At 37.2% G+C, this 13,210-nt stretch overlaps 1 protein-coding gene across 1 annotated transcript in view; it reads left to right on the forward strand.

Moving 5' to 3' along the window:
• The window catches only part of ESR1 (estrogen receptor 1), a 230,329-nt gene that overhangs the window by 9,527 nt on the left and 207,592 nt on the right, over positions 1-13,210 (forward strand). The gene's annotated exons all lie outside the window — the stretch shown is intronic.

Genomic DNA, 13,210 nt, shown 5'->3' on the forward strand with positions numbered 1-13,210 from the left:
CTATACTCCATGAACGTTTTAAGGTAATTAGTGACAGATTTTTGATGTTGGTCTACCAGTTCATCTTCCTGGGAGTTCTGCCTGGCTTATATTCCCATTGATCATCATTCTTAGTGCAAGAATGCAAGAGGATGGCTTGTAGACAAAGAATACTATGTAGTCAAACTATTACTTCTATAATGACCTGTCAGGCTTGAAGTGCCACAATATTGTATCTCTATCTTTCTGTTGGTGTTCTTCCTTTCACTTCTCCCAATGGGAGGCAAATTATTTCCCCTTATAGTTCAGATCAGTCTAAGATAATGTGATAGGTCAGGAAAATGTGTTGAGTTTGATCCAAAAGATCCCCTGTTAGACTCCCAAGAAAGGAGTTTCTTGACCGGGTCCTTTTTGCTGCTTTTTGGATGATGCCATCAAGGTCAGACTTCTTCTCAGTCTATAGACTTCCCTAGACACCACCAGAATATATTCTTGATTGTTTGGTAGATTGGTTGATTTGTAAGCAAAGCAGTTCTAACTCTGATGTAGAAGCAATGGTGGGTTTCTTCAGTTCGCCCCAGTTCAGGCAAACCGGTAGTGGCGGCGGCGGGAGGCTCCGCCCACCCACCCGGACGTCATCATGGATGCTCTCTGCATGCACAGAAGCGTCGCATACATGCACGTGCTCACAGTTCTGAACTGGTAGCGAAGGTAAGTGGAACCTACTACTGTGTAGAAGGTACACTTCATCACCAGCTGATTTGCTAGTTGCATCTGTCAGGATGGAAACGGGGATGTAATCCCAAATGATTGTAGTAGCTTTCTTTAGAGTTAATTTTGAAAACAACAACAACACAGCACACAATCTTTCCCTCCTTTTACAAACAACAGGAGGGAAAATTGCCAGACTTTGTTGATCTAAATCATGAAATCTGGGAGTTGATTTATGATTCATCAATCCTTGAATTCTATTTATTCACATATGCTAGTCCTAGGTATACTCCTTTCTGAGGTTAAGATTTTAAAAATGCAGAAAGAACTTGTCTCCCAATGGGGATTTGACATTATTTCTCTGCTTCTACTTTGAGACTGTATAGCGTCTACAACTGAAATCATTAGCCTAGTACTTAAGATGCTAGCATGTCTGCAGTAATTTATCTTGATGCTCATCAGGTTCCAGGCAAATCCTGTAATTTTGTTAGAAATAAATATGATGCTCAGATCCTGCTCAGTGCTGCTTAAAGATATGCCTACCTGTGCAGAAAATGGACAAAAATGGGTTAATAAGAAGTATCTGAGAACTTAGAAATATCAACAGGTACAGTAGTATTCTTTTAATCAGTGCTTTTTAACTAGCTATACTCTTCAAGGTAACCTTTTTGTGAAGCCTCCAATAAGTTATTTTATGTGAGTATGGACAATATGTTTGTAAGATTTCAAATCTGCCCATCAGTCCTAAAAGAAAGACAATTGCTGTAGGACGTTGTTTCTGCAATCAAATTACACCCTTAGCTATTTTCCTTCAAAATATTTCATGAGATGTGGATAATTTGGGATTACAATTTTTTTACCTGGCTCTACATGCTAAGTATAATACATTGTATTTCAGCAAGGAAAGAAACATATAACTGGGAATATCTTGATACAACTCAAAACCAAATGAAGTTTCCGTAGCAGGTCATTTGCATTAATTTTTTAGTTATTAGTATTTAGTGAAGAAATATTTGCAGCAAAATAATGAAAATATTGAAAAAGAATAAGCGTTTCTTATAAGCTTTGTTATAAACCACAGATATAAACCTATTGCTGGACAAATATTTTTTTTTTTATGTATGGGTCTCTGCCTCCCTATGTACAGAATCCTGTGGAAGAAAAATTAATCTATTTTTTTTATAAGGGTAAATCTTAATGCTTTTCAAACCAACTATGAGCAAATCATTTTTGGCTTTTTTTTCTTTCTTTGAGTTGGTGTATTCAATCCAAATATCCAGGAGAGTGAGATTGTATGTCTCCAAAATGAAACATCTGTGATTTAAGCTTGGAAAATTGAAAATCGAAATAGCTAAGTTCTTTAGCTGAATCAACCCAGAGGTAAGAAGGAGTTCAAGAGATTCTTGAAATGCAATTACTAAGTTCAAAAATACTGATTTCAGCTGGACTCATGTAATGAAAATCTGCTCTCATGGATGACTTGCTCATAAAAGATTCTAACTAAATATCCCTGAGAGAGAATTTTAGACCACATTTAATGGCACAGCATTAGGGATATTTTTTTTTAAAAAAAACCCCAAATAGAACGTACAGTCTATTGCAATATACTACAGGTAGCCTTCAATTTATAACCTTTCATTTAATGAAGTTACAACAATACTGAAAAAATGGACTTATGACCAGTTTTCACATTTATGACCATTTCAGTCACGTGATCAAACTTTGGGTGCTTGGCAACTGGCATGTATTTAAGATAGTTGCAGCATTCCTGGGTGCTGGGTCCTGGGATTGTAATTTGCCAACCTTGTAATTTGTAATTTTCAAACCTTCTTAGGGAACCTCTGACAAGCAAAGTCAATGGGGGTAGCCAGATTTGCTTTTAATGACTACACAATTCCCTTAAGTGATTCTCTTAACCCTGGCAAAAATGGTCAGAAATGGGGCACAACTCATTTAACAACTGTCTTGCTTAGCAACATAAATTTTGGGCTCAATTGGGATTGTAAATCAAGGACTACTGATTTGTTTCATGAAGTCATCTAGAGTTTTAGAAGAATTCTTTTCCAACTGTTGCCCACAAGATGGACAATAATGGGAGCAATCTATTATTTGCTGGGTCCAGGTTAACACTCTATGCTAGCATCTGTAAAGATAAATTTGTAAGAACTGTACAGCTACATAGAACACTTAACCTGATAGTAATGTAATATCTTTCTCTCCTTTCATCTCATAAATTCAAACATATTCCATTTTCTCGGAACAAGTGCAGGTTATGGATGGTGATATATGAATCTCATGGATAAAAGCTGACTTGGGACCAGTTAATTTATTTTGGGGAGATAAAAGAGCCTGTCACATTTAGATTACACTGTTCAGATTTGATAATTCATCAATTGAGTAATGTTTAATATACCTTCCTACCTTGCCAGATGAATACACAATGCAACCTTTCACCACAGTCAGTCTCAGATTGCACGAAACAATTCTGCAAAAGAAAGCGAAAATCTCTTTAATAATATACAGTATATCCGGGATAGATCTGATCATTTACGGTATGATCTATAACCCTGTAAGCTTAACTGTTTGTATTCAAACAGAATGGATTTCTTTTTACTTCAATTAGTTTTCATCTGATTTGCTCAGTTGAACTGATCCAGGATGATATCCTAACTCAGTTTTAGCTGGTAGCATAAAATGAAGCCTGAAGGGTTCAGTCTTCAAAGAGAAAAATCAATGCCACATGAGAGAAAGTATCAAATGGTCAAACAGTTATGAAATTATGCAGTTCATTTCAAGGTAACTAGAGAATTGCTTTCTCAGGATCAAGTTCTGCCTACTACTTTTTAAAAGTCATGCAAACTGAAAGCTCTTGTTTGTATATTATTAATCCAGCTATAGATAATGATATTTGTTTCAGTGTGAATTTACATTGCAGACAGGAGGCAAAGGATGAAAAATATGTTCCTGATAACCCTTACAAGATACAGATCTGGATCAAATCTCCCATGCTGGCAATGCATTCAAAAGCAGAACAACATAGGAATAAAAGAGATCTGCCTTGCCTTGTATAATTTTGTGGATTCCCTGTTGGCTGTTAATCATCTAATTAAACAAAATATGTCCAGCTTCTTTAGTTTTATCCCATAACACTTACTACTTTAATATTTATCATCTTTGAATTTCTTCATTTGTCAATATTTTTGGGGGGTATGTACTGTATCTATGCAGAGGCAAATGCAAGTGTCAACTCGCAAAGCATCCCTGGCCTGCTCTTGAGTTGCCATAGGCAGAGGGGATGGGAAAAGAAACTTTGCAGCCACAGGGAGACAGCATGTCAGTCAAAAAGTACATTCCAGCCATATCTCTGTCAAGGCTGTCTTTGCGGTTACTCACAATGGCCAGAGGGGAGTGATCTCTACAACCTGGGAAATTGCTTCCTTGGAGAATGTGACGAATGACACACCTTGGGGGAATGAGGGAAACAGGGTCAGACCCGGAACGTAAATTAAGTGGGGTCAGAGTTGGCTTCACTTGAAATGTGCAGACATGAAGTTCCTAATAAATAACTGGATTTCTTTTGAAGCTTGGCTTGAGGTTCATGATTTAATTAGGGCATTGGTTGGAACCCTGACAGCAAGTTCCCTTGTTACAGTCCCTGCTTCTTTCTTTTTGTCAATCTTGTTTCACTAGCTGCACGAAGTCTCAGTTAATATTCCTATGTGCATCGAGTTAGAAAGCAAGCAAAGAAATAACCATGAAACATAAAATTTTATTTTCCAATACCTTATTATTTTTCATGTTTTCTTATTATTTGAATTTCAAAATAATGCTCAAAAATGATTTAAAATAGATTTTAATCTAGATAACTTTATATTTTAATAAAACATAATTCATGAAGGAGACTTTTACAGCTGATATCAGATTATAGGAAGGAAGGAAGGAAGGAAGGAAGGAAGGAAGGAAGGAAGGAAGGAAGGAAGGAAGGAAGTTGTTATGAATGAACTTAATCTTGGTGTAATGAAGTATTGTGAACATTCTCAGGATTTAATTAAATTCCTTAACTGATTAGGAGAATGTTATAGATATATGAAGGATGAATGAAAAATAACTCTTTGAGATCTTTATTTTAAATAGCAATATTTTAATAAATGAAACAGGAAAATAATTCTTGAAACAAGTCCTATGTACTTCCCCCTGTAATTACCACAATTTGCCACACACCTTTACAATGATGGGCAATCTTCTTGAAGCTTTTATGAAAGAATTTCACGTTTTGTCTCTTTAGCCAGGTCCAGACAATCATTTCCAGCTCTTTATTTGAGTGACATGGACGCTATGAAGATATTCCTTAAAATTTATTTATTTATTTAAATTTACTGATTGCCCTAACTATAGTGGAAAAACAATGGAAGATATGTGGTGCCAAGTATGGATTGTATAATGGGGGTGGTAAGTTGATGAAAGCCAACTTCACAGCTGTCTCTGTCTTGTGATTCTGTTTGTTTCAGTGTTTTGGGTATTGAAATGTAGTACAATGAGTACCTATTGCTTGCTTGCTTGCTTGATTGATTGTATGGCATATCATACATGGACTAGCATTTCATCTAGATCAATAAAACACAATAAAATGTAAATGTTAAAAAGTTCTATGTTCAAATACCAATGTCTATTGAAGCATAGCATCGTTTATATTAAAAAAAATCAGATACTGGACTGGTAGATACCCTCAGCTTACAGCTGATCATGATGTGATCTATAGTTTGATGTGGTACCCCACAGTCATACCGAGGGAGGATAGTATGCTCCATTCATCCCAGCAGATGCCATGTGGGGTATGAATCCTATTCAGGATTGTACATTGCTGACATTGCTGTCCATATGACACAAAGACTACAGCTTTCCTGCCAAAGTCCACGTTTTGGCTTCTTTTTCCTGCAGGAGAAACTTCATGATGATATAAAAACGAACTTACTTTTCATTTCTGTTTCAAAGTAATGAACCTGTTTTGCTGTTTTGTTTCACAATGCCGTGAAAAATTTCTCACCATCATGCTTGGGTTGTGATAATTGCTGGTAAATTTCAACTCTAGAAATTTTCATTTTTGCCATCAGTATATGAAAAACTCATCTTAGACAAACCTTCTGGTACTGAAGAACATCATATGACCCACATATTATGTGAATATGTGAAATGTCAAGTCTGACAGCACATTCCCTTTGGGTGATCCACCAATTGTCTTTAATAAGTTCATTAACCTTTCTCAAGTGAAACTTGTTAGTTGCTATCAAAGGTCAGTCACTCTTTCTGTTCTTGATAAGACAAATCAGCTCATCCTGGTTCACAGGGGGAGGGGGTGTTGGCCCAGAGATTTTTAGTATTTAGATCAATATAGTTGTTATTATAAACAATCTGCATTTGATAGCAAATTTCAATTGGAGGGCAGTCAAAAATTGAATCACATCACATTGTTTAAAGCACACAGATGAATACTCACTGCAGGTTTCGCTTAGTATAGCTTTTCTCATTATTAACGTCTGGCATGCAACAGAATAGATACTAAAGAACATGTCAGAACTTTTAAGAGCATCATTATTACACCAAAGGCATGTTGGAAGAAATGTCCATCTAGGTTCACTTCCAAGTGGGGAAAAAGACACTGGAAACATGGAGACTGCTTGGAAAGATGGTTTAATGGTGGACAGGAATCACATGGCTTGAGTTTCTGAACAGGAGCACATGGCTTGAGTTCCTGAGCAGAATGACATGGCTTGAGTTCCTGAGTAGAAAAAAGAAGCCCGAGATGCTGGGAGTGCCTTGGTTTTATGCCCTCTGTTGTGCCCCACCTCAGAGTTTCTTGTTCCTGTATAAGAAATGTATCCTGATTGGTTGTGAGATTTCCAGGGGGCAAGGGTCTTAGCTAACCTTGCTGGCTGATGTAATCTTCCCAGGTGCCATGTGGGGAGTTTCTGTTGCTGGATGGGTCCTTTGTGTTGCAGATGATGGTCCATTGACAAAGGTGGGGGGAGGCAGGAAGCTGCTTTGTCTTTAAAACATGTTTCTCCATTTCTCATCCGGGAAAATATAATATTCTGCCTTTTTTAATATTTCCTAAAATATTTTATTCTTCTAGGAGAGGGGTGAGTGCTAACTTCCTACAGGCATTAATCACCCCTCATAATATATTTAATTTCAGTAGCCCATGGTATTTTGATTGATAAGTTAGTTAAGCATAGGTTAGATGGCATGATAAGTGGATCTACAACTGGTTCAAAAATCGTATTCATGATGTTATCATCTGTTCCTCATCAAACTGGAGTATGGGGACAATGGGTCACCACAAAGTTTTTCCAAATTCCTGTACTCTTCAATGTGTTTATTAATTACTTGAATGAAAAGGGAAGTGAAGGATTAACAAATTAGCAGATGACACAAAATTGGGTGGGCCAGATAATGTGCTAGAAAACTGAAATATAATTAATAAATTTTGTCATAAAATAGAATGAAAATATCAGAATGAACTCTAAAAAAGCTAATGTAAAATGTTTTGCTTAGGTAATAGAAGGCAGGTGTAGAATAGGCAGTAGAGTTTATAAAGAAAATTCATTTATTTCATTATTCTATCTCCATTTGTATGGCTGTATCAGAATCATACAAAGTTTTCAGCCTTTATGATGGACCTTTCCTTCCCCTTCCCTCATATGTGGAGTGTTGTTTGCTTTAACATTTTTTTCCAACTCATTTCTACAAATCATAGTGCACAAAAAGCTGTTTTTTTGCACCTGTAATAGAAAGTCCCTTTATCTTCCTTCTCTAGCTAGCTAGCTAGCGGTCTCCAGCTTTATGTTGAATAGGAGAGATACATGCTCCATCACATTTAATTTGGTCCTATGTGTTGCTAATTTTACACAGTGCATTCAAGAATAATAACAATTGCTCCTTCTATCAGGAGAGAGGTGTTGGCTAAAAAAAGCTTTAAGGCCTGCAAACACAGATATCACTCCAGATTCTTATAAATTGGCCTGTTTCTGCCTGCTACTTCTAAATACTTATGGATATCATTTGAAGTATTTCCCTCATATATTTTATTGCTGAGGAGTTCATAAGTTTGTCTATGACTAGTCTGAGTTTAGAACAAAGTGCATGACAATTTCAAAGGTTAAGCAATAAAACGAAACAAAACACTGTCTGCTCGGAGCACAGGAAATCCTCTGGCCGAAAACAAGAGCTTTATGGTTAGCAGTATAGCTTGAAAGCAATATGATACTTAATTAGAAAGTGTGTTTGCATAAATGTTTCTGGTATTATGTGGAAGAGCATTTTTCAGCAGTTTTTCTTTTGTTTACTATGAGTAAGCACGTGTATATTTTTTTTAAAAATGACATGGTTAGCATACATCACAGGCTATTGGATAGTGCTGAAAATGTACAAAAACTACAAAAAAAATGTACAAAAAGAGGAAAACAAGAAAAAAAAGTTTTTGGCTTCCACGCTTCTGGTTTTTGCCCTCCCTGGCTCCCAAGAGCACTCTGCAGGCCTACCAAACCCTCTGAGTGTCCCGTTTTCACAAAAAAACGGGCCCATTTTGGCCTCCCAAACCCCTCATGTGTCCTGTTTTTGCCCTCCCTGGCTTCCAGGAGCACTCTGAAGGCCTCCCAAACCGTCTGTGTGTGCCGTTTTTGTGCAAAAACAGGATGTGCGTGGCGGGGTTTCGGGAGGCCAAAAATGGCTGTATTCGATGTATAAGACGCACCAACATTTCCACTCTCTTTTAGGGGAGAAAAAAGTGTGTCTTATACTCTGAAAAGTATGGTAGATAGAAACTTTTCATTCCCTTAAACCTGGGGGGCGGGGAGGGGAAACGTTGACAGTCGAACAAGTACCTATTTTCTGCTTTGCTGAGTCTAACCATTTGGTGGATCCTTAATTTCATTTCTTATAATCCTTGATTTTGAAAATTGAACTCAGAATGGCCAGTTCATCCAAGAGAGCAAGAGAGAGAGCTTTCAAACAACCCTCTGTGTTCTGTGGGTTTTCTTATTTTAACTTGTCTTGAGGCTTTCTCTAAAAATGCTGTTCAGAGAAAACAGCACTTTGAAAGTCCACTCTGAAATTATAGAACAGAAGCAGGCAAAGGATTTTGATCTGGGCAGGGTCTGCTTTCTATTATTACTTTCTGGCCCGTGGGGGCAGTAGAAAGGTCACTTCAGAATGTTCACATCATTTCGGATGGTGTTTGGGGAAATTTTTTGAAACTCAGAATAGATGTGGTGAGCTTAGTAGAAGCTTATTTTAGCTTTTGTTTTGGAACTGAAAACTCTTGACTCCTGGTAAATTCTTGGGCATTTTGGCAATAGTTCTAAAGTAGTTTGCTCTTGCTTTTTCCCAAAATGCTTTTTTTTTTTAAAAAAAAATTACCAGTCTACTTTCAGTCAGCTTGATAGTTTACCATCTAAGTATTTGTTTTGCCAAGTGTCAGGGCACTTATTGGATGCCCAGGCAATTTGTTCTTTGGGATCCAGACACAATAAGCACAGCAGCTAATATAGAGATTTCAAGCTTTATTATTAACTCAAGCAAACATAATATAATAAGCATACTTACTAAGAAAAATGATACCCAAATCTCTTATACGTTGTCAGGAGCTCCTTAATAATGGCAGCAGAGATACCCCAAGGGTGGCCAATTTCCATAGTATCTAATGCTAGGTTCTGTGCAAAAGCTTCCAAATGACAACTTAAGGTTGTTGTTGTTGTTGTTTTATCAAAACCTGGCGCCGTGATTTCATGGCCCTGCTTCCATAGTCATGAGATTGCAAGACGTGACTTTGACTGGGCATCACATGGCTCTGGGGTGGGAACCAAAAATCTGAGATTGTCTCAGATGTGCAGCTATGTGAAGATTCCATCCTGCCTTTTCCTTTATTTTGCCAGCAAGAGCGAAAAAACAATCAGGTTGGCTTTAGAATAAGTTCCAAACCATTAGACTTTTTCTTTTTAATATGAAGGAGAAATTGAAATATGTCATTAAACTCCTCAAAATATAATGGTCTTTCACATTACCACCACAAAAACCAGTTGTGTTTAGCTTCTAAGTCCAAAGTTAAATATCCACTGCCATCTGCAATATGGCAGATTAAATTAAATATTGTGTTGCAGGAAAGCAGTCATTAGGGGATTTCAAACCTGGAAGCTTTGGTAGCTATAAAATTCAGGACAGGGACCACTGTTTGTCCTGCCCCTATAATTGTCTCACCTCCTAGTTTTGCAGTTTCCTTTTTAAGTTCTATATAGACCAGCAGTTAAGAGTAAATTCTAGTGAAATGATCCAGCACATTTGCAGAGCGAAATTTTCCTATGCAATAGAGATAAATTGTGGCTAGAGAGCGAGATGTTCTTTAATCCACCCCCAAACTAACCTATTGCTGCTGTTCATATTGCTTCCTGCCCTAATTAAGCTTGGGTTTAAAAAAAAACCCTCATATCTTTCTGCAATCTATTCCAATGCTCCTCCAAAAAGGTGACATTTTCTGTAGAGGCTGGAAGGGGCGAGCAAGCAGCTGGAACGGGTGAGCAGCGAGCGGATGGGCGGGTGGGCATGGGCGTGGCCAACTAGGAGTGATTTTTACTGGTTGGGCGAACCAATTCAAATCGTCCCTACTGGATTGCCCGATCCGGTCTGATCCGGTCAAATTTCACTCCTGCTCTGCATGCATGGCAAAATGTAGATGGGAATAGATCCTTTTAGCTGCTTAAGTTAGATGGAATGAAGAGTAAATGAGTTAGGTGGGATAAAAAAAATATCCATTTTTTTTTATCACAGCATTAGACAATAACTTCCAATATGGTTCACACATGGAAGTGACTTAGAAAAAAGGTTTCAAGCATATGCACATATATTTTAATAGAAGATGTAGGTTCTCGTTTCAGCAGAACAGATGGGAGTAAAAAATATGTATGAATGTATTCCCAGCAGCATATTTAAATCAGTGGGTGAATGCTAACACTAAGAATGGAGAAGTAATAATTTTTCAGGTGTTTGGTTTTATTAGGTTATGTTTAACTAACACATGAAATGGAGTCTCTGCAAATCAAACAGCAGGAGAATCATAGCAGTGGACAGATGTTGCACAGCTTCCTGCCCTATTATAACTCACTGAGTTGTTGTAATGGAATGCCTTATTAGCCTTGAATAAAGAGAAGGAGAGATGCTGCTTAGGAAACAATTAGACAAGAGTGGCAGGATTCAGACAGCAGGCACCTGCCACATAGCACCCTGGACTTAACAATCATCAATAAGAAAGACAAAAAAGTCTGGATGGTGGATGTAGCAGTGCCTGAAGACAGCAGAATAGAAGAGAAAGAACTGGAGAAGATAACAAAGTACAAAGACCTACAAATAGAAATACAATGACTATGGCAAATACCCACTGTATTGGTACTACCAGAGGTGGGTTTCAGCAGGTTCTGACCAGTTCTGGAGAACTGGTAGCGGAAATTTTGAGTAGTTCAGCGAACCGGTAGTAAAATTTCTGACTGGCCCCATCCCCATCTATTTTCTGCCTCCCAAGTCCCAGCTGATGGAAATTGTGAACTTATCAGACCTGAATAGTCTGACTTTGCAAAAAGCCACCTTACTCGGAACTGCCTATATACTCAGATGTTACCTTAGTAGCATTTAGGTTCTTGGTTAGGACTTGAACTGTTATGTTTTTACCAGTCCCAAACTGTGAATCAAATTGAAGATTAAATCAATAATAATAATAATAATAACAACAACAACAACAACAATAATAATAATAATAATACATGTTTAATGAATAAAAGAGATAATACTTGGTCGATACCTAGGATGCTGGAAGCAACCCGTATCAACCATCAGAGCCAGTCAATAATATTTGTGATACATTTTTAAATGTTCAGTTGACTGAGTTTCATATTTAATGAATAAAAGTATAACAATAACAACAACAGCAACACTAAAGATAGTACCAATAGTAATATAGCAATATTCAATAGCAATTCCCAAAAAACTGGAGCAACACTTGAACACCATCAGCATTGACAAAATCACCATCAATCAATTGCAAAAGGCACCTTTACTTGGAACAGCTTACATCCTGCAATGATACTTTTAATACCATCGTATAACAACATCTTCTATCCCATGTCCTTGGGAAGGACTTGATAGGTGGCTAAAAATGTCAAATCCGGTCTAAACATCTGGCTGACTGTGCAACCAATCATAATCTTAATAACAATGCTACAGCCTTGCTTGATGGGGGGCTTGTGAGGTTTTGGTGAGATTGAGAGCTATGCTGGTGGTAGACTATTCTACCAGAAGGATCGCTACATTAGACAGGTCTTAGCAAATAAGTCAGACTATGTATCCATCAACTCATTTAATATGGTTGATGGAAAACAGAAAAAGAATCTTATACCAGATCCGTCGCATCAAATATTAGAGTTTCTGGACATCTGTCAGCAAGTGGGCAACAGGACTCAAGAGGTACGGCTGGGCAACCAGGGCTTTTATCTGTAAGATGATTAGAAGAATAACCATAGACAACACAAAAGTATACTGTGTTCGAAAATTGTAACATTACAGCCGCTTATTATAAATCACAACATACAAAGTGGGCGTCCTTAAATGTTTGAACTGTGGAAAAGACTTTATCGGGACATTATCACTGAACAACATTTAGCAGATCAAAAGAGATTCATGACCAGAAATAAATTATTCAGGATGCAGAACTGGAAGAGATTAAAAAAAAATTATGAAAATGGAAGGCCCCAAAACAATAGTAGAACAGTAGAAGAAACTTGACAAACACTAAGAATTTTTAGTACAGATATAGCAGTAGAATTTGGCTTAGAGAAATGTGCTGCAATAGCAATAAACCAGGGTAAAAGCATAAACAGTAATGAAATTGAAATCCAAATGGCTAAACTGTCAGGAGTAAGCTTACAAGTATCAGGGAACTCAGAGTTGGATAACATCAAGCGTGGACAAGTTAAATATTAAATGCGAACAGTAGTTTCCTGCTATTTGCACATTCAAACATTGCTAGTGATTTTGATTCATATTTAATGCCTCCACAAATATTTCAAATTTAGATATTTGAAATTATATCCATCATTTCTGGAATTTTTCCAGTGACACTTTTGGAAGAAAACAATTAGCAAAACCAGAGCATCTGACCATAGGGACACTACAATAGTGTGTAAGGGCAAGGACTCTAAGGATTGTAAAGTTACTTTTACAATTTTCAGAGTCGCTGACAGCGAGTTGAGCAGCCTATTAAATAAATCAATAAACAGGCCCTTTTAAAAGCCTTTTTAACTTCAAACAGGGCAACCTAAACCATTCTTTCTGAATACCTTTCTTTTCCTCAGCAATACCTGCAACCTGGAATTACAAATCAGGCAGGTTGCCAGATAACATTGAGGAATTAAAATAGTTAAAATACGAGGATAACTATCAACAGCCAAGTTACTTGCTCATAAACTGAAATCTTTTAGCA

Source organism: Pantherophis guttatus, chromosome 1 (genome assembly GCF_059756535.1).
Source record: "Pantherophis guttatus breed Tessera chromosome 1, ASM5975653v1, whole genome shotgun sequence".
Classification (NCBI taxonomy): domain Eukaryota; kingdom Metazoa; phylum Chordata; class Lepidosauria; order Squamata; family Colubridae; genus Pantherophis; species Pantherophis guttatus.